We start from the raw sequence: 25105 nt of genomic DNA on the forward strand, positions 1-25105 counted from the left end.
TTTAAAACAATTTAAAACAAATAAAAAGGGGGTTCAAAGAACTGTGCTGTCCTGTATGGAAATACTGCCACCTACTGGTTATTCTCTTACATTTCACCAGAGAGAGAGAGAGAGAGAGAGAGAGAGAGAGAATCAGTAAATCTCACATGTATGGTTTTACACAAAAACAGAAGAACACTTTGGTAAACTGCTGCTGTCGACTGGCCCAGAACCACCTGAAGGCTCATCGAGGCATCGTGGCGCATTTTAAGACAAGAAAAATATCCAAATATAAAACTTGAGAAAGCAGCACTCAGAGCGCCTATGTCAGCCAGCACCCAGAAGGTCATGTGTTCAAAGCTCTTCGACCACACACGTGGTGGCTTCTTCTGTTTGTTTTTTAACATCCTTCACACAGCTCGTCATAACTAGAAGCATTACGTGGTAAAATTAAAACTTTACCAGACTTTTTCACAAAACCTATTTTGTTTTTTATTTTTTGTTTTTTTGGTTTTTTTTTTGGTGGTGGTGGTGGTGGTGGTGGGGGGGGGGGGGGGGGGGGGGGGGGATTCTGTGGCTCATTTAGTGACTTTCCTCTGCAGACATTCTGTCATTTGTACAAAGTTAAAATATAGCATGTATCATTATTCAACATTATGTATCTATAATGTTGAATAATGCACTAATTCTGAATTTTTGTAACAAACGCAGACAGATCGGAAAGGATTCTGGGTAAAATATGCCTCCGCTTTTAGCGGAGGCATATTTTACTGATTGGTTGAGTCATTCATTATGTAAATCAACACGTTAATGTGACGTGTGTCGTGTTGGTGTTTACAGATAAATGTGCTTTTGTAAAATATTCAGTTTTTTTATTTGTAAAAACAGGCATTTTTATGGAGCCCTGGAAGTGTCATCGCAAAATGTTTTGCATGTGGAGAGAATGTGCGCACGTTTTATTATATTGTGCGCACGTTTTATGATGTTGTGCGCACGTTTTAAGCATCGTTTGAGTAAAACAAGGGCACGATCTACTTAAATGTGGCCACAATTTGTAAAAAGTGCACTCAATATTGTCTTGACACATAAATGTTGGCTATTATATAACGGCTGAGTGGATCCTTGTCATTTGATTGGTGCTTTGTACGTCACATGACATGGATTAATTCCTCCCATTTGTGTTGCATTGCATTGTGAGTGCGGCTTGGTTCCATTTAGAGTGCAAATTTGGTTCTATACGTTTGGTACCATTGCACTCTCACGTGCACTCGCATGCACACGCACACACACACAAAACCAATCCACTGTGCTGCCTGGAGATTGTTAGCAGGAAGAAAGAACAAAAGCTGGACTCATTTCTGACGTGACTTTTTTTTTCCGCTGCACTGAAGAGGTACAAAACTCGACCGAGACGGTTGCATGTGCATGCGCAAGGGACAGTGACATGATGATTTTATTTAGTTAACTGACACTGCTACACACACACACACACACACACAAAATCCACTCCGCTGTAAGCCGTCTGGATGCATAAAAAGCTGTTTACATGAAATGCTGACGTGATTTTTGGCTGGACTGAGGAACTTTTTTTTTTTTTTTCTTTAATGAAAGTCCGAAGTCAGTCCACAGCATCACTGGACTGCACGTCACAGTGGAACACCAAAATGTAAGTCCCTTTTCTGTTGCTTATAAATTAATAAAATATCAAATGACAAGGATCTATTTTAGCCGTTATATAAAACAAATAATGTGTTGTGTGGGCCGCCCGAAGAGGAGGTACTGCTGGCCCAACACCAGAGGGCGCCCTGCTTGTAGACGGGCTTCAGGCACCAGAGGGTGCAGTCGCCGCCAGGAGCACCAGGAACTCTGACAGCTGTCATCCATCACCTCATCATGCCATCCATAAAAGCCTGGAGAAGACACCACACCTCTGCTGAGAAATCGTCTGTATTATTCAGGTAGACACTCAGCCATTCTATTCAGTTGTGACGTTCTTCACGTCTGTATTAGTAGTAAAGTTGCTTTATGAGTTTGCAGCTTCTCCACGGTCTACCAAGTCGAAGGGAGTGGTAAGAGGTGGCGTTCTCCACTCTTCACTCACATACTTGTGTAGTGGAGTCTGCACGAATAACCAGAGGAAGTAGTGGGATTGGGAGGTGGTGTTTTCTCCCTTTATCAGGAGTACTCTGCTGACTGTTTACTGGGTGTGTGCACACACACCCACTCTTGACTGTTTCTGTTTCCTGCCAGCAGTACCCTATCTGACAGCTGGAGACGGTGGCCACCTGGTGACTCGGGACTCAGCGGCTCTGGAGTGTTCCAGATCCGTTGGCGGTGGAAATCGTGTGGGTCCCGACTCTTCTCTGGACAGGCGTCTCCTATCCTCGAGCCTGCCCACATGACACCAACTTTATAATTGACCGTAGTACTGAATTGTATCTGTATCCGTTGTGCACATTTCACAACATTAAAAGTGTTACTTCTTATTTCCATTGACCGTTCATTTACGTCCCCTGTTGTGGGTCCGTGTCATTACACTTTTCACAACAGGATTTCTCGGCCATCGTCATGGATCCTGAGGAGCGTCAACCATCGAGTGAACCACCAATGGAAACGCAGGGTGCACGGGGGCCAGCAGGAGGCGTACTAGGTGAGCTGCAGCAAATCCTAACCACCTTCACTGCTCGGTTGGACTTGGTAACCGAGTAGAATGTTATCCTCAATCGGAGGATGGAGGCTCTCACCGCTCAGGTGGAAGCGCACGCGCAGGGCGCTGCTGCGGCACCTCCTCCTGCTGCCAGAGTGCCTGATACAGATATACCAGTGGCCGTTCAACGAACCCCCCCCCCCCAGAAGCATACATAAGCCCTCCAGATCCGTACGGAGGCTGTGTCGAGACGTGCGCTGACTTTTTAATGCAGTGTTCGCTCGTCTTTTCACAGCGTCCGGTTATGTACGTGTCTGACGCTAGCAGGGTGGCTTATGTGGTAAATCTGCTTCGAGGAGAGGCACGCACCTGGGCTACGGCGCTTTGGGAGCAGAACTCACGGCTCCTAACTACATACACTGGGTTTGTGCGGGAGTTCAAACAAGTATTTGATCACCCCAATAGAGGCGAGACCGCTTCGAACGTGCTGCTGTCGATGAGACAGGGGTGTTGGAGCGCAGCCGAATATGCAGTCGACTTCCGCATCGCGGCAGCGAGGTCCAGCTGGAATAACGTTGCGCTCCGCGTCGCCTTCATAAACGGACGGTCTCCGGTCCTGAAGGAGCATTTGCTGGCGAAAGATCAGCCGCGGGATTTCGATGGGCTTGTCGATCTAGTTATACGGCTAGACAACCGACTAGAAGAACATCGCCAAGAGCGAGGCGAGGGGCGTGGCCGGGCACGAGCCGTCCCTCTTCCTTCCAGGTCCGAACGGATGTCGTCGTCCCCCCGCTCCACTGCCAGAGCGCTCCGTGAGGCGACAGCTCCCCCTGCTGACAAAGCTATGGACACGAGCAGGGCTAAAGTAAAATCAGAAAACAGACAACTGAGCCTGGCCCTCGGGGAGTGTTTTTTCTGCGGCTCGAGTGAGCATATACAGAGAAATTGCCCCAAACGGTCAAACTACAACGCCCGCCCTTAGAGACTGGGCTAAGGGTGGGCCATAACACTCACGAGGGGAAATCCCACAAATCCGCACAAATCCCAGTTATGATCCTGAGTGGGGATCTCACCCTTCACGCCCCAGTACTGATGGCCGCGGGGTCGGAGGGGAATCTGCTGGACAGCAGATGGGCTAGGGAGGTAGGGCTCCCTCTAGTGGCCTTACCGTCACCTTTGTCGGTTCGGGCACTAGATGGCACCCTTCTCCCATTAATCACACACCAGACACAGCCATTGACATTGGTCGTGTCTGGGAATCACAGGGAGGAGATTGTGTTTTATGTAACACCTTCTACCTCCCGGGTGATTTTGGGTTATCCCTGGATGGTAAAACACAATCCCCGGATTGATTGGCCGTCTGGGGTTGTAACGCAGTGGAGAGAAACATGCCACCGGGAATGTTTAGGATCCTCGGTTCCACCCGGTGTACTAGCCAAGGAGGAGGTTCAAGTCCCCCCCAATCTTGCGGTGGTGCCAGCTGAGTACCATGATCTTGCTGATGTCTTCAGCAAGGATCTGGCACTCACGCTGCCCCCGCACCGTCCGTACGATTGTGCCATAGATCTGGTACCGGGCGCTGAGTACCCGTCCAGCAGGTTGTACAACCTCTCACGTCCGGAACGCGAATCGATGGAGACCTACATCCGGGACTCTTTAGCTGCCAGGTTGATCCGGAACTCCACATCCCCGATGGGGGCTGGTTTCTTTTTTGTGGGGAAGAAGGACGGCGGACTCTGTCCATGCATTGATTACAGATTGCTGAACGAGATCACGGTTCGCAACCGATACCCGTTACCTCTGCTGGATTCGGTGTTCACGCCCCTGCATGGAGCCCAAATTTTCACAAAGTTGGATCTTAGAAATGCGTATCACCTGGTTCGGATCCGGAAGGGAGACGAGTGGAAGACGGCATTTAACACCCCCTTAGGTCATTTTGAGTACCTGGTCATTCCGTTCGGTCTCACCAATGCACCCGCGACGTTCCAAGCCTTGGTTAATGACGTCTTGCGGGACTTCCTGCATCGGTTCGTCTTCGTATATCTGGCCAATATTCTCATCTTCTCCCCGGATCCTGAGACCCATGTTAAGCATGTATGTCAGGTCCTGCAGCGGTTGTTGGAGAACCGGCTGTTTGTAAAGGGCGAGAAATGTGAGTTCCACCGCGCTTCTTTGTCCTTCCTGGGGTTCATAATCTCCTCCAACTCCGTCGCTCCTGATCCGGCCAAGGTTGTGGCAGTGAGAGATTGGCCCCAACCAACAAGCCGTAGGAAGCTGCAACAGTTCCTCGGTTTTGCGAATTTCTATCGGAGGTTCATTAAGGGCTACAGTCAGGTTGTTAGCCCCCTGACAGCCCTGACCTCCACTAAAGTCCCCTTCACCTGGTCGGATTGGTGCAAAGCCGCATTTAAGGAGTTGAAACGTCGGTTCTCGACTGCACCAGTTCTGGTGCAGCCTGACCCTGATCGCCAGTTTATTGTCGAAGTGGATGCCTCTGACTCAGAGATAGGAGCTGTGCTATCCCAGAGTGGGGAGTCCGATAAGGTACTCCATGCTTGTGCCTACTATTCCCGCAGGTTGACCCCGGCTGAGAGGAACTATGACATCGGCAATCGGGAACTTCTGGCGGTGAAAGAGGCTCTTGAGGAGTGGAGACACCTTCTGGAGGGAGCCACGGTTCCCTTCATGGTTTTCACGGACCATCGGAACCTGGAATACATCTGGACCGCCAAGCGTCTGAACCCCAGGCAAGCCCGTTGGTCACTGTTTTTTGGTCAGTTTGACTTCCAGATCACGTGTCGCCCCAGGACTAAAAACCAATGGTCCGATGCACTGTCCCGGGTGCATGAAGAGGAAGTCAAGCCAGAGCTGTCGGATCCACCGGACACCATCATCCCCGAGTCCACTGTCGTCGCAACCCTCACCTGGGACGTGGAGAAGACCGTCCGGGAGGCCCTGACATGACACCCGGACCCCGGAGATGGACCTAAAAACCGGCTGTACGTCCCACCAGAGGCCAGGGCTGCGGTCTTGGACTTCTGTCACGGTTCTAAGCTCTCCTGTCACCCAGGGGTGCGAAGAACCATGGCAGTGGTCCGGCAGCGCTTCTGGTGGGCGTTGATGGAAACCGACGTCCGGGAGTACGTCCAGGCCTGCACCACCTGTGCCAGGGGCAAGGCAGAACATAAGAAGGCCCAAGGACTACTCCAGCCGCTGCCGGTGCCTCGTCGCCCCCGTCCCACATAGGCCTGGACTTCGTCATGGGTCTCCCTGCGTCCCAGGGTATGACGACCATCCTGACGATAGTGGACCAGTTCTTCGTGGCCCTCCCGAAGCTCCCGACGGCCCAGGAGACTGCAGACCTCCTGGTCCACCATGTCGTGCGTCTGCATGGTATCCCCACGAACGTAGTCTTGGATCGTGGTCCCCAGTTCTCCTCGCAAGTCTGGAGGAGTTTCTGTAGGGAACTGGGGGCCACTGTGAGCCTCTCGTCTGGGTACCACCCTCAGACCAATGGACAGGCAGAGCGGGCGAACGAAGACCTGGAGCAGGCTCTGCGGTGTGTCACCTCTGCACACCCGACGGCCTGGAGTCAACACCTGGCCTGGATCGAGTACGCCCACAACAATCAGGTCTCATCTGCAACTGGCCTCTCCCCCTTTGAGGCGTGTTTAGGGTACCAGCCCCCATTGATTCCAGCCATAGGGGGAGAGGTCGAGGTCCCCTCAGTCCAGGCCCACCTCAGAAGATGCCGTCGGGTGTGGCGCACTGTCCGCTCTGCCCTTCTGAAAGCCCGGACGAGGGCTAAGGACCATGCAGACCGCCGGCGTACCCCGGCCCCTGCATACCAGCCCGGGCAGGAGGTTTGGCTGTCAACTAAGGACATCCCTCTGCAGGTGGACTCCCAAAAACTGAAGGACAGATACATCGGACCTTTTCCAATCACCAAAGTCCTCAGTCCAGCCGCAGTGAAGCTGAGGCTGCCAGCTTCACTGCGGATACATCCAGTTTTCCACGTGTCCCGGATAAAACCGTGTCACTCCTCCAACCTCTGCACTCCCGGACCAGCGCCGCCTCCTGCCCGGATCATCGATGGAGAGCCTGCGTGGACCGTCCGCAGGCTTCTGGACGTTCATTGACGGGGGCCGGGGGTTCCAATATCTGGTGGACTGGGAGGGGTACGGACCCAAAGAACGCTCCTGGGTGAAGTGGAGCTTCATACTGGACCCAGCCCTCCTGGCCGATTTCTACCAACGACATCCCGACAAGCCTGGTCGGGCGCCAGGAGGCGCCCGTTGAGGGGGGGGGTCCTGTTGTGTGGGCCGCCCGAAGAGGAGGTACTGCTGGCCCAACATCAGAGGGCGCCCTCCCTGTAGACGGGCTTCAGGCACCAGAGGGCACAGTCGCCGCCAGGAGCACCAGGAACTCTGACAACTGTCATCCATCACCTCATCATGCCATCCATAAAAGCCTGGAGAAGACACCACACCTCTGCCGAGAAATCGTCTGAATTATTCAGGTAGACACTCAGCCATTCTATTCAGTTGTGACGTTCTTCACGTCTGTATTAGTAGTAAAGTTGCTTTCTGAGTTTGCAGCGTCTCCACGGTCTGCCAAGTCGAAGGGAGTGGTAAGAGGTGGCGTTCTTCACTCTTCACTCACATACTTGTGTAGTGGAGTCTGCACGGATAACAAGAGGAAGTAGTGGGATTGGGAGGTGGTGTTTTCTCCCTTTATCAGGAGTACTCTGCTGACTGTTTACTGGGTGTGTGCACACACACCCACTCTTGACTGTTTCTGTTTCCTGCCAGCAGTACCCGATCTGACAGCTGGAGACGGTGGCCACCTGGTGACTTGGGACTCCCCTTACCAAAAAGTAGTATATGCAAGTATGTTTCAAGTATACTTCTAGTTTTCTTTTTATATACTTATCAGTACTATTTTTTGGTAAGGGTCGGCGGCTCTGGAGTGTTCCAGATCCGTTGGCGGTGGAAATCGTCTGGGTCCCGACTCTTCTCTGGACAGGCGTCTCCTATCCTCGAGCCTGCCCACACGACACCAACTTTATAATTGACCGTAGTATTGAATTGTATCTGTATCCGTTGTGCACATTTCACAACATTAAAAGTGTTACTTTTTATTTCCATTGACCGTTCATTTACGCCCCCTGTTGTGGGTCCGTGTCATTACACTATTCACAACATAATGAATGTTTTTACATTCTTTCAATGGTACGAATATTTAATTCGGTGAAAGCTGGAACATACCATTCAACTCAGCTTCGCCTCCTTGAATGGTATGTTCCAGCTTTCATCTCATGAAATATTCGTATCGTTGAACTCATAAACATTCATTATTTGTATATTAGCCAACAAACCAGGAAGCAGTGTAATACATTTCCCCATTAGAAATGGATCTTGTCAGAGTGTATCATCATGGTTTGGGCGCACAAGGACATATGGAGAACTCCAGCTGCCCAGCATGACATCATCTGGAGTTTAAGCACATTAAAAAGGATACTGAGGGCGAAGCATCTCCCCATCGTGAGGATGACAATTTAGGTCATATTATGAAGTTCATTTTGAACAAAAGGAAAACGTGCACACGAATTATCACGGGCAGGAAAACGTGCGCACATTTTATTAATTTGAGAGCACGTTTTATTAATTCGTGGGCTTAATTAAAGGAAAACATGCGCACAAATTATCATGGCCAGAAAAAATATCACTTTAAGTGACCTCTCCCGGGTAAAGGAAAGCGTGCGCACAAATTATCATGGCCAGAAAAAAATATCACTTTAAGTGACCTCTCCCGGGTTCCGTGCTCCCATCGAGAGTTTTTGTAAATTAAGTTTGAAAAAAGCTTCTGTTTATGTTTTGCTTCTGGAAACACGAGTCCGACGTGTGGTTTTTGAACATACAATGTGTGTGAGAACATAAATCATGCGCGCTGAACTTTTACACCGTGCGGTTCTGTGGTACATTTTGAGCTGTAGCCGAGTACAGTGATTGAAAATATATCAGCCCAGCTTCAGGGCCAATGCTGCCATGAACACTACTGGCCAGTAGATGGCAGTAGAGACCTTGAAAACTTGCCAAAACAAAATTCCAGATAATCCATGTCTGTTACATTTAAGATGCGTGGAATTTAATAAACGCAGACACAATAACATCTATAAACCCAGAGAATATATTCATGAGAGTTTTAGGCACTAGAGTTTAATGCTGTTGTCCGTAGAGCCTGATCAGAGTGTTTCAAATGCATTTCTCATGTCGTGAACGTACTGACATTACCCTATCCTACCCATAATGCACTTCTGGGCACAGCATATATTGACACTAAAACCTTCAAAATTAGTGCATTACTTTAAAACTAAAACATACACAGTAGTGTTCAGAATAATAGTAGTGCTATGTTAGGGGAGGTGATGGGCTTGAGTCCAGAAGATCATGGGTTCAAATCCCCACCTGACTGGAAAAATCACTAAGGGCCCTTGGGCAAGGCCTTTAATCCCCTATTGCTCCCGATGTGTAGTGAGTGCCTTGTATGGCAGCACCCTGACATCGGGGTGAATGTGAGGCATAATTGTAAAGCGCTTTGAGCATCTGATGCAGATGGAAAAGCGTTATATAAATGCAGTACATTTACCATTTATTTTATGTGACTAAAAAGAATCCAGGTTTTGAGTATATTTCTTATTGTTACATGGGAAACAAGGTACCAGTAGATTCAATAGATTTTCACAAATCCAACAGACCAAGCATTCATGATATGCACACTCTTAAGGCACAATCAAACTATGCTGTTCTTCTGAACAATGCCTTTAACGTTCCATTTTCCTCAGGCTTTCAAAGAGAAAAGTATGTTCAACAGGTGCTGGCTTCATCCTTACATAGGGGACACCTGATTCACACCTGTTTGTTCCACAAAATTGACAGACTCACTGACTGAATGCCACACTACTATTATTGTGAACACCCCCTTTTCTACTTTTTTTTTTTTTTTTTTTTTTTACTAATAGCCCAATTTCATAGTCTTAAGAGTGTGCATATCATGAATGCTTGGACTTGTTGGATTTGTGAGAATCTACTGAATCTACTTGTACCTTGTTTCCCATGTAACAATAAGAAATATACTCAAAACCTGGATTAATCTTTTTAGTCACATAGCACTACTATTATTCTGAACACTACTGTATGTCTTCTATAATAAATTCCAATTCTAAACTCCTAGGGCCTGGCATCCACATATGTGGACATGACATTTTTGGTTTTCTCGACCATAATACTAAGTTTTGTTTCATGAGAACCTCCGGGTCTTAGGAGGCTAAAGTAAAACTCTACTAGTGTATACTAAGGTATATCTAAATATAAAACAAACAAAAAAAACAACAAAAAAAGAAGAGTAGATTACAGGAGAGTAGAGCCACTTAGGTGCCTGGTCTTAAGAACCAGGGATGACCACATCGTACGACAGCCTGTGCTCACTTGTGGTCACAGTCTTGCCAGTGCAAATGGTGAACTTGAGTGTGTAGCCATTATTTGAAACAGCCAACACAAAAAGTTTGACTTGTCCTTCAAATATTGAATCATTCCAGTTTTTGTCTTCGTCACCACCATCCTTGCATCCATTGCCAGCTCCCTCCTTGGGTGGTAATAAGCCTGGCAGGCACTGAGGATGTCATCATAAAGAGGCCTGACTCAAAACAGTTTGTCATGACCTGCTGTTCCCTTTTTTCTATCATTTTTTGCATCCTCATCTGGATCACTTACAAGGATGTTCCAGAATATTGAGCTAAATCTGTCTCTGGACATTACATTCGCTGGAAAGGGCACACACAAAGTATGACTTTGTTTCCAGTAGTCCTGGAGACTTGGCAGCGACACCAACATGTATATCACAAGTCCAAAAAAATTTGTACAGATCTTCCATTTCAATGTCTGTCCACTTGTATTTTTTCCCTAATGCTTTGTTTTTTGCAGCAATTTTATTGGTGTTGGTGCAAATTGTTCTAATTGTGTCAGTTGCAAAAAAACAAAAAAAAAAGGTCTTTTGGACTTTGGGTGGAAAGTGTATCAAACTGGATTCCTGGTGTTCTCCGAGGCTGAAATCTGCTTACTGGACCAGTGTCTGCATCCTCCTTTGTGTTCCTGTAGCCAGCAATGGGGCGTGTCTCTGCTGCGCGCCCGAGCGGAGATCTGGATCTGGAAACAGAAGCGCAAGCTCTGACCCTCTGTTCAGATCTCTGTGCACATGTTGTTGGATCCACCTGCTTTGGCTGCTCCTCCAGAACAGAAGAGGGATCATCTGTCAGGATTTGGGTTTTGTCTGGGTTTATTTTCATGGTTTGGTTAGGTTATGTTGCTTTTCTGTGTGTTCTTTCACTTATCAGGGGTTTTTCTGCTTTGGGCTTTCTGTCTCTGCCTCTCTTGTCTGTCTCCTCTGTCTCTTGGTGGTGGGTGTCTTCCCCTCTCTGGCCACTCCCCCTTTCTGGTGCATTCCACGCACACCTGCTTCCTATTTGCACCTCATCACCTGGGTGTACTTACAGCTCCCCAGTTTACCTTGTCCTTTGCCAGATTGATACACCCTGTGCCTTCTTTCAAGCCCTGTATTTGTTTTCACATCCTGCTAGCCTCTTTTGTATTTACAACCCCAATTCCAATGAAGTTGGGACGTTGTGTAAAATGTAAATAAAAACAGAATACAATGATTTGAAAATCCCTTTCAACCTATATTCAATTGAATACACCACAAAGACAAAATATTTAATGTTCAAATTTATAAACTTTGTTGTTTTGTGCAAATATTTGCTCATTTTGACGGAACGTTGGACTCTGTTTTAATTGTGGATGTTCTGATCATGTAGTCTCCGTTTGTCCGGTCCAGGGTGCCTCTGAAAAGTATCCACCATCTGTGCAGGTGAGTCAGAATACCATTTCTTCCTCTGCATCACTTAATAGAATTCCAGTAAAACTGGAATCGGAACAATATTCTGAGTTGGTGCCCACATTTGTGGATTCAGGTTCGGAAGCTAATTTAATTCTATCTACACCTTAAATTTTTCCACCTAACACGACCCCTGGTGGTCAGGGCAGTGGATGGTTAGGTCAAATCTCTTACTGCACTCAGTCGGTCCGTCTTACTATGGATGAGAACCACACTGAACTAATTAGCTTCCATGTATTTGATAATATGACTCACTCCATGATTCTGGGGCACCCCTGGCTACAACAGCACAGCCCAAACTTCGACTGGACAAATAGTAAAATCACTGAGCCGGGATCATCCTGTCCTGGGAAGTGCCTGATTAAGATCAGGGCACAGCTGTCCCTGGTACTTTCGGATTTATCTGGTGTTCCTCCTTGCTACCATGATTTAGCACTCAGTTTTGACAAAGCTAAGGCAAAGTCTCTTCCTCCACACCGAGTGTACGACTGCGCTATAGATCTCCTGCCTGGTTCCAGTCCACCATGGCAGAAATTATATCCCCTGTCAGGGCCTGAATGCACCGCCATGCGAGAATACATTCAGGAATCCCTTGATGCACACCTACGTCCTATCTGCACCTTGTCACCTGGGTGTACTTATAACCAGTGGTGGGCACAGATCTGATAATTATCGAAGATAAAGTTTTCATTATCGGATTGTCTTTTCAGAAAACTTTGAAAACCATTATTGGACTAATTATCTTCCGATTCATTTATGTCTGCTAATTTTTAGACATTAACGTGGTAAACAAAAGGTGAACAGATGTGTAGTTCTACCCTCTGCAAACAGAGAAGAACTGCTTCTAGAAGAATCTGCTCTATCCTCCGCAGTGAAAGGAAAACTGGTCACCAAAAAGAAAAAACAAATTTCTTTTAACCCCATACTGATACGCAGCCAATATCACCCAAGTCATCCAAAGGGATGCATTTTTAACTTATGGTTCAAATTTTAACCAAACTTATTTCAGAGAGGTTATTTAAATTAACATCACATCTGAAGTTTTATAAAGTTAAAGTATCAGATATATGTTTTAGTTTTAAAGTAATGCGCTAATTTTTAAGGTTTAGTGTGGACATGCTGTGTTCAGGTGCATGATGGGTGATAGGGTAATCTCAATACGTTCACAACAGGAGAAATGCATTTCAGACACTCTGATCAGGCTCCACGGACAACAGCATTAAACTCTAGTACCTAAAACTCTCGTGAATATATTCTTTGGGTTTATAGATGTTATTGTGTTTGCATTTATTAAATTCCATGCATCTTAAACGTAGCAAGTAGCACACAGATTGTCTGGAATTTTGTTTTTGCAATTTTTTAAGGTCTCTACTGCCATCTTCTGGCCAGTAGTGTTCATGGCAGTATTCAAACTGAAGCTGGGCAGACACTATATTTTCAATCACTGTACTTGGTTCCAGCTCAAACTGTCCCACAGAACCGCACGGTGTAAAAGTTCAGAGCGCACGATTTATGTTCTCACACATATTGTACGTCCAAAAACCACATGTCGGACTCGTTTCCAGAAGCAAAATGTAAACAGAAGCTTTTTTTCAAGAGAGACATTAAAGTAAAAAAAAAACAAAAAAAACATTACAAGACACGTCTGCAGTGTTTGCACAGGCACAGTGTGAGAGGTGACGCTTGTAGCTCTTCAGCAGCGGGATACCCTCATGACGGCCGACCAGAATATCAAACAGGTTTGATTTTCATCTGACCATACGATTGCCGATCAGGAGGTGGTCGTGAGATGTTAAACGCAGCTCAGTAGTCCATGTATACTAAACGATGCAGGACGCGCAATTAACCTGAAACTCGGTGTGATCCAAAAAATTCTCGCACAAATGAAAAATCTGCTGATAAAGGGCCAAAACTCGCACTGGCACAAGTAGATCATGGCAGTGTTCTATTTATTTTATCACCAGTCATATCAGACGGTTATCTAATTACAACTTGGCTTTTATTTTTTTTTTTTTGAAAATGCTTTTTTTTTTTTTTTTTTTACAAATAAAATTTTTTACAAAAGCACATTTATCACCAACACACGACACACCTCACATTAATGTGTTTGTTTACATAGAATGAATCAACCAATCAGTGTTAGCGGAGGCACATTTTACCCAGAATGCCGTCTGTCTATGTTTGTTACAAAACTTCAGAATTAGTGCATTATTCAACATTAAAAGATATATATCTTAACTTTGCACAAATGACAGAATTGACATTAATGGAGTTATTCTGTCAGTATTCATTTTATTTATACACCAAACCATAACTCAGCACTGCTTTATTTTCCAAGACCAAGCCTGACAGCAGCATTGTGATTGAGTAGCGAGTTCAGCTTTGTGGCTCCTCTCAGTTGCATCTGTGCTGGAAGCCATGTAGTAAACTGGAGCTTCCAGTAGGAGGCAGGGCGCTCAAAGACAGAAGTGCTGACTTATTGTTTGGGTCTGTTGTTACTTTTGATGCTTCCAAAAGTGATCGTGGTGTTAAAACTCAAACTCAGCTTGTTAGTAGTTGCAAGTGTACCGGAGACAATACTGGAATTTATTGATTATCGGTTATCTGTAACTTCTGATACATTTTTGGGTGGTATATCGTTTTAGCTTTATCGAAGATAACTTTTCAGTTATCTGATTATCTGTTATCGAAGTTAATTTTTTGGTTACCTGTGCCCACCACTGCTTATAGCTCCTTAGTTTACCTTGTCCTTCACCAGATTGATGCACCCTATGCCTCCTTTCAAGCTCTGTATTGTTTTCATGTCCTGCTAGCCTCTTTTGTATTCATGACCACCTGCTTATTTTCTCGACCACGCCTTACCCTGATGTTGCTTATTTTGGACTGCCTACCTGTGCTTCAACAGTAAACCATTTTTACCTACAGAGCCTAGTGTCTGAGTCCTGCATTTGCGTCCTACCTGTCTACCAGACCTGTCGGTCTCTTTCATGACCAGACTCCTCACTGTCTGTTTCAGACTGACAACGCGCTGCATGTTCTGTCTTCTTCCAGTTCAAAAAAATAACTGAAGCACTTGCTCCACATTCGCAAAACGCCTCATTTTTACCAAAATAAATAAATAAATAAATAAAAATAAAAAAATAAAAGAAACCCCAAACAACAAAACACTAACCACACACGCTTTCCACCAGTAACACACACACAATCAGACCCACGTGGCATGGGTGGACTGTGATCAAACACACGTGGGGTTAGTGAACATACATGGGGTTAGTGACTTCTGATTGTTGGAAAATTCACGACCCAGCCAACCAATGAGAAAGGAGGAGTCATATTTCTTCCCACCACTGTTGTTGCTGCAGTAGAGAAGGAAATGATCCTTTTGGCTGCATGTGTGTACATAAACACACAGCGAAAAATGACTTCATGAAAATGCAAGGCGTAAAAAATATTCTTAAGTCAAGTTATACTAGGCCTATTAACACAATTTGAAAAGTGTTATGAAGGTTGAAGTCTCCATGTTCAACACACATTGAAAGGGAGCCTCAGAGTGCAGCAGATTGTTACGTCCGTTTAATTAGGTCATGTGACTTTTTACGCAAGGACACGTCATTCGACTCCAGAGGGTTAAGGGCAAAAACAGCAGATATTGGATGTGCTGGTTGTCGTGTATTCACGCTGAAAATTGGAGGAAAATAGGTCATTCCAGACATTTACTTACTTTATTCATTCATTAACAAAAATTTCCATGAACAAGGAAAAAAAGATAAATCTTGCAAACATTGTCCCTTAACATAAATTCATAAAAAAAAACATCCATAAACTTCCACAATGTTCAGAAGAACAGTTCTTTAATAAAAAACTTGATTAAAGAGGGTAAAACATACAAAGAAGTTCAGAAAATGATGGCCTGCTCAGCTAAAACGATCTCAAATTTTAACAAAACCAGAAAGACATGGAAGAAAATTAAAAACTGCCATGACAATGGATGGAAGAATAGACAGAATGAAAAAATATTCAGTCAATAATTAGCTCCAGGGTGATTAGAGAAGATCTGAAGTTACCTGTGAGTACCGTAACAATTAGAAGACATCTATTTGGAGCCAAGGTATGGACGCCCCCAAAAAGTCCCACTGTTGAAAAAACCACGTGCTGAGGAGGTTACAAATTTCCAAACAACACATCAATTGGCCTAAAGAGAAATGGCGGAAAATTTTGTGGACTGACGAAAGCAAGATTGATCGTAGGGGCTGCAGACTGTGCATAAGATGACCTCCAAAAACTGAACGCAAGCCACAGTACACTGAAGACAGTGAAGCATGTTGGAGCAAGCATCATGATATCTAAATGTTTCTCATACTATGGTGTCAGGTCTATTTATCACATACCAGGGATCATGGATCCGTTTGAATACATCAAAATGCTTGAAGAGGTCATGTTCTCTTATGCCAAAGAGGAAATGCCGTTGAAATGGGTGTTTCAACAAGACAACGACCCCAAACACACCAGCAAGTGAGCAGCATCTTGGTTCCAGTCCAACAAGATTAATGATATGGAGAGGCCAGCCCAATCTCGGGACCTTAATCCATTAGAAAACTTGTGGAGTGACATCAAAAATGCTGTTTCTGAGGCAAAACCAAGAAATGCAAAGGAACTGTGGAAGGCAGTCTGATGGTCCTGGGCTGGAAAACCTGTTCATATGTGCCAGACATTGATCGACTCCATGAAACACAGATGTGAAGCAGTTCTCAGAAACAGTGGTTATACAAACAACAGAGCGCAAAACCTCCACTAACACTAGTTTCCAATTCCACAAAATTTTACCCTGAAAAAAATTTGTCAAAGTCCTGTTAGAAGTATCTTTTCATAACCTAAATTAGATGTGATCAAACATCAGGAGGATGGATTTAGTTCATACACTTGAATCAACGTTTTTGTTTGTTTTTTTTTGTGGTGTTGTCAGGATTTTATTTTTCAACTTTTTTGGTTTCTGAATTCTTTTCAGATCATTTTCACAGAACATTGGTTATCTCTGCTGTGCACAGTTTGTCGCTGTTTTTTGGCACTTGGTTGCTGACTGATAACTGGAAGATAAACAGGCATAAAATTGTAATCTCCATCCAGTTTTGGTGATGTAGGTAAATCCAGAACAGAAAAATGAGAGTCACTGAGGCATTTTTGATTGAGATATAACGCAAAATGTCGAATTTGTACGATAAATATTGTCCCCTGGTGCCACTAAGTAAAAATGCACAAAAAACAAAACAAAACTGATAAACCTTTGGTTACAAAGGGACTCCAAAATGCATGCAAAAAGAAAAATCTTTTGTACAGTTAATAAAATTTAGAACTAAGGAGGCTGAAAGTAAATATAAGATAAAAATAAATTAATGAACATCATGCGATCATGCAAGAAGCAATATTATAGCGACTTATTGGCAAAAAATAAAACCACCATTACTGGCACCTGGAAGATATTAAACAAAATCATTAACAAGAGAAAAGCAGTTAAAGATTATCCATCTTATTTTTATACAGATTCTGATAAAACTGTAAAAAAAATAGTCATTGCAGATCATTTCAATAATTATTTTGTTAATGTGGATAAAAAAAAAAGATCAAATTAAATTATATCTTGTAAAACACATTCTATGGACAAAAAAATTAATTCATACTATTTTGGATTCAATATACATTAGCAAAGTAGATGAAAATGAAATTATCAACATTGTTCATAAATGGGAAAAAAAATCTACCTTTTATGATAACTTTAGTATGCTTTTGATTAAAAATATTATTCATTGTATTATTAAACCTTTAACTTATATATTTGCAATTCATCACTAATGACTGGGAAATTCCCTTCTTAAATGAAAATAGCTAAGGTGATACCTTTGTTTAAATCTGGTGACAAGCATGTCTTTTCAAATTATAGGCTGATTTCTTTGTTATCACAGTTTTCTAAAATTCTGAAAAAAAATATTTGTAAAGAGGTTGAATGATATTATATCCAAACATCATATACTTAGTGAACAGCAATATGGTTTATAAAAAGTCGCACCACTTCTCTGGCTATAATTGATTTTGTTGTTACAAATGCAATAGCGATGAAGCAATACACTGTAGGTGTTTTCTTTGATTTACAGAAAGCATTTGATACCATAGATCATACTTTATTATTGGACAAATTACAGAAATATGGCATTAGAGGATTAGCCCTGGATTGGTTAGCTAGTTATTTATCTAAAAGGTATCAGTGTGTCCATTTTGGAGGGACAAATTCAGAATTATTGAGGATTACATGTGGGGTGCCCCAAAGGTCAGTCCTTGGGCTGTTGCTGTTTTTGTTGTATGTTAATGATATAAGTTTGGAGTCAAACTCTGTGCGTTGTATTTTGTTTGTCGATGACACCACTGTGTTCGGTAGTGGGGACAATTTGGGCTGACTTTTGGAAATGATAGAGAGGGAATTACTAAATTTTAAATATTGGTTTGATTCTAATAAATTGTCACTTCATTTTGGTAAGACAAAGTGTATTATATTTGGAAATAAGTCTAAGAATTTAAATAGAAACTTATTGAATGATGTTGAAACTGAAATTGTATCTGAAACTAAATTTCTTGGCATTTTTATTGATGATAAATTAAGTTGGAAAACTAACATAACTTATGTCAAATCTAAAATTTCAAAAGTTATTTAAATTTTGTATAAAACACAATATTTTCACCCCCAGCATTTGTTGGTCATGCCGTATTATTCATTACTTGTCACATATATGACCTATTGTATTGGGATTTGGGGAAACACATATAGACAGCTGCTTGAAAAACAAAGAGCAGCTGTCTTTGAAAAACAAAAACAAATTCAGTAAAAAAAAAAACATATTACACACTAACAAACCAATTGTTTGCTTGTCTGTGTCTTTTCAAATTTCAAGATTTGGTGGATTATTTTATGATACAGATCATGTACAAAGCTAAAAATAAACTTTTGCCTATACATGTTCAGGAGTAGTTTAAAATGAGGGAGTCCAGTTACCATTTGCGAGGAACACTGATATTTGAGAAAAAAGATTCAAACTACTGTTAAAAATCATTGTATTTCTGTAAAAGGTGTTAGAATCTGGAATAATTGTTCTAGTACTAAATCATATGGTACATTGGTAGGTGTTAAAAGACTATTAAAAACAATGTAATTTCTTACTATAGTACACTATATTAGGCTAACTGTTTTTGTGGTTCTTTTTTGTTTATTTGCACATCATATTACTGATTGTTCTGTTCAGTTACGTTATGTTTCTGATTGGTACCTTGTTCTGAGTGTATTTAAATGTGTATAGTAACTGGTGTAGTGGGTGGGCCTTTATAAGCTTTTGCTTCAGCCCACGCCCTTTCCGCCGCACCCAACCGGGAAATCGTTTGAGTTGTATTTTCTTGTTTTATGATTTGTTTTGTAAGAGATTATGTTGGTATTTTGTTTATGTGCGTGCTGAATAAAACTTATTCATTCATTCAAAATGTGCAACAAATGGGCTTTTCAATATTAAATTCAAATGTCCACAAAATCCAGGCAATAGTGAGTTCCAGTCTGTGCCTCACTTTCAAATATGAGAGTGATTGGGGCACATTTAATTAGGATACAACGTAAAATATACATTAAATGGGGGTTTCAGTGCTTAATTTAAATGGCTACAAAACCTGTAATCTGGATCAGATCCAGATCAAACTTTGTCAGGATACCATCTTACATAGCACTCTCAAATATGAAAGAAATGTGATCTTTATCGACAGTCATGAACTGGTTGAAATTTCATTCAATGTTAAAGAGAGGGATGTTTCCTGACTTTGACCTTGAAAATATATTCAGTTCTTGCCTATCAGGATATGAAGCTTCAGGAAAAATTTCATAACGACACATGAAAAATTGTGGACTCCAGGCTGTTCAGAAACAGACAAGCACAAGTGAAACAGAACATCCACCCAACTTTGTTGACGGAGGTAAATATTAGTTCAGTTATTCACAAGAAAAATAAATCTTCAAGCATTTTTCAGTTTATAATGTTTGAGTTTGTAGAGGAAAAAAAGCAGACACTGACAGACACATTTGTTTGAAGAGCCCAATATTCCTTTTTCTTCACTTTCTGTAAAGTAATAAATTTGATCAATTTTTCATGGTTTGATTTGAAAAAAAAGAGTGCTGTTCTCAATGCATTTGTGTGTATGGAAATAAAAGCTATTATAAGGCTTTAGTTTTGCTCACTTTTTTAAACACACTGCTGTTTTTTTGTTTTTTTTTTAATCACAGCTGTATAAAGCAGATTAGTAACATTTGAAGAAAACAGTCCAAAAACTTTTGCCAGTCATGTTATATTCCTGATCTCAAAAATCAGATTAGTTAAACTTCTTTTGAGTAATCTGGTTTACAAAATGACAAATGAATCCAACAACACTTTGGAGTTGTTCCACCTAGCACAAAACAACGCATCACGCAGTGCAAGCATCATTGCTAGTTTCCAAATGATGCCGTCATTTTTACACCCAGTGCCCACTTTCTTTAAATAATAAGTAGGTGCGCTGGTCTTAAAGTGAGGTGCACTTTGGTGCAGTGTTGGTGCATCACTACTGTGCCACAGGTCAGAAAAACAAAACAAAACAAACAAAAACAGGGGCCTCATGACCAAAGGCTGCGTACGCACCTTTCTACAGCTATTGGTTTGCTGGTGACATGTAGAGGTGATGCTGGGAAACTGTTAATAGTGTGAAAACAATAAGTCATCAGAGTGATGTCACATCAGAGACACACTAACACACGCCCACGTGTTCGCTATTATATGGGTGGATATAAAAGCATGCACAAAGTGATGAAGAAAATGGCACTAACAATGGCTGCCTTAGTGTTGTTAGAGGACCTTGCAAATGGTGCAATCCAAGGTGAGCGGGTATTCAGGGAATGCAAGGATTTACTTGCAAAATAGGGTAATTGGCTCATAAACCGATTTCGATCAGCAAGGTCAGTGAGTTGTGCGCAGAACTACGGCCGGCCCAGAGTGCAATACAATGAGGTGCCAAGGGTTGTTTGTGCCCACACAGGTGCTGACCACACTGGGGTTCCTGGCAACAGGGGCATTCCAGCGGGAGCTGGCTGATCAGTCAGGAGTGTGCCAGTCAACCTTGAGCCGAGCCATGCTTTTGAGAGACCCATTTCTGATGATTTCAATACTGATTAGACAGCATGATTAATGCACAGGTGTACCTTAGGCTGGTCACAATTAAAGGTCACTCTGAAATGTTCAGTTTTACTTTATGGGGGTGGGTGGGTCTGGAAGATCAGGAAACCAGTCAGTATCTGGTGTGACCATTTGCTTCACACAGTGCAACACATTTTCTTAACAGAGTTGATTAGGTTGTTGATTGTGGCCTGTGGAATGTTGATCCACTCTTCAGTGGTTATGGGACGTTGCTGGATATTGGCAGGAACTGGAACACGCTGTTGTATACGCCCATCCAGAGCATCCCAAACATGCTCAATGGGTGACATTGTCCGGTGAGTATGTTGGCCATGCAAGAACTGGGATGTTTTCAGCTTCCAGGAATTGTGTACAGATCCTTGCAACATGGGGCCCTGCATCATCAGAATAAGGGATTATTATTAAACGAGCAAGTGAGCAATAATAATTGATTATCATCTCTGCTTGAAACTGACTTTAGAATGATTTAATAGGTTTTACTTTGTCAACTGATGGTTAATAATCCCATTGTTCCCTTTGATCACTTTGGATGTGGAGAGTTAGACTCGGAGCGTCAGTGTCAGACGTGCTGCTGTGGCGCTCTCCTGTCTTATTATGAAATAATGCAGAATTTATGTTGAAATGATTGTTGTACAAAAGCTTCAGATAGCTGCCGTCGAGATAAATGATGACTCGAGTGCAGTTTGAAGCAGAAACAAGGCAAGGATTTCCCATTTAGACGGTCTGGCTCAGGTTTTACTTACCTAGGAATTAAAATATCACCCAATCTGTCTGCTCTATGGCAACTAAATATTACTCAGACTATATGTGCTGTTAAAAGAAACTTACGCTGGTTCAATCTCCCTTTGTCCCTTTTGGACCATATCAGTTTGATCAAAATGAACGTGCTACCCAGGATTCTCTATCCCCTGCAGATGTTGCCCCTATGGATGCCCAAGAAAGTGGCCTCCATTATCAATAAACTCTGAATTTGTTTAGCATGGTTAAGAGGTTGAGAGAAAAAATAAACATCCTGCAAATGCCAAACACTGCTGGTGGTCTTGGCTTGCCTAATATACTTCTTTATAACTGGGCCTGCCGTGCTCACATAATTTGGGGTTGGCTTTGCTTATATTTGGACTCAAGCTTCTGCATTGATTCCTGGGCCTGATTAACTGCAAAAAGCAAAACATCACAAAAGAGGTCAAAGCTAACTTGATGCTTTACAATTCTGGAGGGATATAGTTAGTTTCACTGGTAGGAAGGATTTGGTCTCTGTGCTGACACCTTTTTGTGGGAACGCAGACTTCATCCCGGCTATTCCCAATTCAATTTTTGAACTCTGGGAGTCCAGAGGCATTAAGTCTTTTGGAGATTTATTTAAAAATAGTATTCTCGTTACTTTTCAGCAACTTCAACATCATTAGGGCCTGCCAAAGGAATTTTTTTTTGGGATAGTTGCCTCTTTCTACTGGGCCTGTTTGTATCACTCCCCTGTTAAATTCAAATTGCTAGATAAGCTGTTACTTTTACCAAGAAAATGTGTACTATGGAGGTGGATTAAGAACAAACCTAGTGTTCCTATGTGGTACAAAGAATTTTTTTCTGTACTTCCTAATGAGAGGATTAGTACAGTGTTGAAAGGCAATGAACAATTATTCCTGTTCATTTGGCAACCTCTCATGGTTGGTCTCCGTCCAGTGGAGAGTCTTAATTTATTGCCAAAAGGATTCTCTTACCTGAACTGGAAGCCCTCTGGACTGAATACGGGCACTGGACATTCCCATCTAGGGTGAGGCTGGACTTAAGCTTAACGAATTCTGGCAGGTTAATGAAACATTGAAGCGAACATGATGAGGAAATCAGGTATTTTTTTTCCTCTTTTGTTGTGATTTTAATTGCATTGTCTGATTTCTTTGTAGTTTCCTTTCTGTCGTGGTCGATTTTTGTCCTTTTGGCTGTGTTTATGTACATGTCTTAATTGTTATAGTGTTTAAAAATTTCAATAAAATCGTTATTGAAAAAAAAAGAAAAAAAAAAAGCAGAAATGACAATCGGTGAATTGCTGCCGATGCTCTGCAATGACATGCGTAGTGAAGGCAGGGCAGACCAATTTTTTTTTTTTTAAGAGTGGACCGTTCGGTTGGTGACACCAGATTGAGAATCCCTGGTGTAAACAATATATGACTGTCTCCATCCATGTTGAAAATCTGTGCAGACCAACTGTCCCTGCTGTTCACAGACATCTTAAACACTTCACTGGAGACATGCCAGGTGCCAGCATGCTTCAAAGCCTCCATCATCCCCAACCCCAAAAAGCAAACAACTTCAGAACTTAATGACAGACCCGTCACCCCTCTGTGGTGATGAAGACCTTCAAGCGCCTTGTCCTCACACACCTCAAGGTAATCTCTGACTCGCACCTGGATCCCCTGCATTTCGCCTACAGAGCCAACAGGTCGGTAGACGACACCGTCAATACAACCCTCCACCTCATCCTCCAGCATCTGGACTCCCCAAGAATCTATGCTACGATTTTGTTTGTGGACTTCAGCTCTGCTTTCAATATGATCATCCCAGCCCTGCTGCAGGACAAGCTCTCTCAGCTTGGTGTGCCCATCTCACCTGCAGGTGGATCACTGACTTCCTGTCCAACAGCAGGCAGCATGTGAAGCTGGGAGGGCACATCTCCAACACATGGTCCATCAGTACCGGATCCCCCCAAGGCGGCGTTCTCCCTCCTCTACTCTTCCCCCTGTACACCAACAGCTGCACCTCCAGCCACTAGTCTGTAAAGCTCCTGAAGTTTGCGGACGATACTACCCTCATCGGACTCATCTGCGATGGGGACAAGGTGGCCTACAAATGAGAGATCGATCACCTGGTGTAAAAAGAATAATTTGGAGGTCAATGCCTTTAAGACAGATGGTTTTTGACTTCAGAAGAACCCAGTCACTCAACCCCATCACCTTGTATGACTGCCCAGTTGCCATTGTAGCCCTTCTGCTACCTGGAGATCACCATCACCCAGGACCTCAAGTGGGAGCTAAACATCAGCTCTCACCAAGAAAAACAACAGAGGATGTACTTTCTATGGCAGCTAAAGAAGTTCAACCTGCCAAAAACAATGACAGTGAACTTCTACGCTGCCATCATTGAGTCCATCATCTCCTCCTCCATCAGTCTGGTACGCTGCTGCCACTGTGAAGGACGCGCAGACCGTGGCGTATCATCCACGCAGCAGAGACGGTAATCAATTGTAATCTGCCATCCTGCCAGGACCTGTCCACCTCCAGGGCACTGAGGCAAGCAAGGAAGGTCGTGGCTGATCCCTCTCACCCAGGACACAAATGTTTTGTCACCTTCCCCTCTGGCAGATGACTGAGGTCCTTCAGGACCAAAACCTCAAGACACAAAAACAGCTCCTTTCCATCTTCAGCTGGACTTATTAATGTTAGAGACCCCTATTTACCCTGCACCCCGACACTCCCACACAGTACAGATTGATTATCCCTGCACTGAAAGGTACTGTACAGATGTGCAGTACCTTTCAGTGCACTATGTTTGACAGTGAACATAGTTTTGCCCATTTGACTCCTTACAAAAGTATTTTTCCTTTCTTTTTTGTTGTTTAAGCACCAATGATACCAGATCAAATTCCTTGTGAGAACTTACTTGACAAATCAGATTCTGATATTTGAGCTTGACTGCCACTTAGTTTCTAACTTTTCATATTAAATGTCACAAAAAGTTACAACATTCTCTGAACTATCAGAATCAGAACCTGAGTCATGATTGTATTCATTATAAAATCAAGTAAACAGCAAATGAATGAATGAATAAATAAACTCCAACAGTGCCTAAATCTTTATTTTTCAATAAGCTACATTTTTTTTCTCGAAATTAGACAGTTTTACATCATGACACGAGTAACTTAAATTATCTATAGCTGACGCATACACTTGATTCCAGTCTCGATGGAAGAAAAGACCCAAAAAATAAGAAAGAACTCATGAACACAAACGCATTTCCTTTCCACATCTGCCAAAGGTGTCGTTAAGCAAAAATGCCAGTCTGGACCCCGACACGGAGCCGACGATTGTCCGCAGCTGTTAGCATGAGTGTTAATGAGTTAACCACAGTGAGCTGATAGAGATCCAGAGTGACTAGTCTGCTTCTAGTCAGGTTCTGTGCATTCCTTCTCAAGCCTGTGCTTAAAGCAAGAGGTCCAATCTCATGACAGTGTCGGGGGGGGGGGGGGGGGGGGGGGGGGCAACAAAAAGATGGCACTGTCAAAAACAGG

Source organism: Thalassophryne amazonica, chromosome 12 (genome assembly GCF_902500255.1).
Source record: "Thalassophryne amazonica chromosome 12, fThaAma1.1, whole genome shotgun sequence".
Classification (NCBI taxonomy): domain Eukaryota; kingdom Metazoa; phylum Chordata; class Actinopteri; order Batrachoidiformes; family Batrachoididae; genus Thalassophryne; species Thalassophryne amazonica.